Source organism: Dipodomys spectabilis, unplaced genomic scaffold, assembly GCF_019054845.1.
Source record: "Dipodomys spectabilis isolate Male_0828 unplaced genomic scaffold, ASM1905484v1 ptg000420l, whole genome shotgun sequence".
NCBI classification, from domain to species: Eukaryota; Metazoa; Chordata; class Mammalia; order Rodentia; family Heteromyidae; genus Dipodomys; species Dipodomys spectabilis.
This window is the reverse complement of record NW_024871097.1, coordinates 1,560,118-1,561,229: the sequence shown is the minus strand read 5'-3', so window position 1 is coordinate 1,561,229 and position 1,112 is coordinate 1,560,118. Positions and strand designations below refer to the sequence as shown.

The 1,112-nt window shown below is 28.4% G+C and overlaps 1 pseudogene; it reads right to left on the bottom strand.

The window, feature by feature from the left end:
• Positions 1–788: 788 nt before the first annotated feature.
• LOC122097272 lies at positions 789–887 on the bottom strand (annotated as a pseudogene).
• Between the last annotated feature and the right edge of the window lie 225 nt (positions 888–1,112).

The window sequence follows — 1,112 nt, the reverse complement described above, 5'->3', positions numbered from 1 at the left end:
TTTGAAGTTGTGAAAGGCTTTACAAATTGTTCTCATAAATCGTAATGGTTTGGTTAAGTTCCTTAAATTTCAAAAATGCCAGTTCATCCTTTGTGTCCCTCCAAAAGTCCTAATGGTTTGGTTAAGTTTCTTAAATTTCAAAACTGCCAGTTCATCATTCATATCCCTACAAAATATTTTCACAATGCAAAGCAACAGCAATATTTTACTTTAAAAAATCATGGATTCCATGTTATTCTTCCAAGTGAATTGCATGACATTGATGTCAAAATGTATTCAAGAGTTGTTTGTATACATCTATAATGTTATTTGCAGAGTTTGTGATTTTTTTAAATCAGAAATAATTTTAACTTATCTGTGGAAATGAATAGTATAGAAACTTAAGTTATTCCTAGTGCTTGTCTGAAAAAAGTATATCTATGTTTGTATAATGTCCATAATCCATTTCCTTCTTTCCTAGATATAATATTTTGAATTCTACATTGTTTTATAATATATAGGTTAATTAATAAATGTGTCCATTCAAATTGCATTCCATATAGAAAAAGTTTAAGATTCCTTTTTTTCCCTAGGTCCTTATAGTATTTTATTTCTTTGGGATAAGATGACAATGTTATCTAATTTCAAGTTTTGTAAAGGTTATGCTATGTAATGGCCTTTCTAAGGTGAAGATTTAAACACCGATGTCAAACTAACCTTTAATTCTATGAATTATATGTGCTGTTACACTTGTACTTTTGTAATCAACTTTTTAATAACTGTTTTTCATTTCATGCATCTGAAAAATCAAAAATATGGAGTACTTCACAAATTTTTATATTATCCTTGTGCAAGTGCCATGTTAATCTTGGTATTGTTGTCATTTGGTAGACCTGCTGCTGAAGCATGTAGTATCCTCTAAATTTAAGTAGCTAATGATGCAATCTTTATACAGGCATATATCCTTGGTTGCCTATTTGTAACAATGAACCCTTATTGTTCCTAAAAATGTTATTGATCTTATTTCTCTAAATTTCTGTTTATAGTGGAAAAAACTTATATTGTTTGGTGGATTGCTCACATTTGCAATTTTTCTGTCAATTACTATTTTGTCTTTTTCATTTTAAATTTGA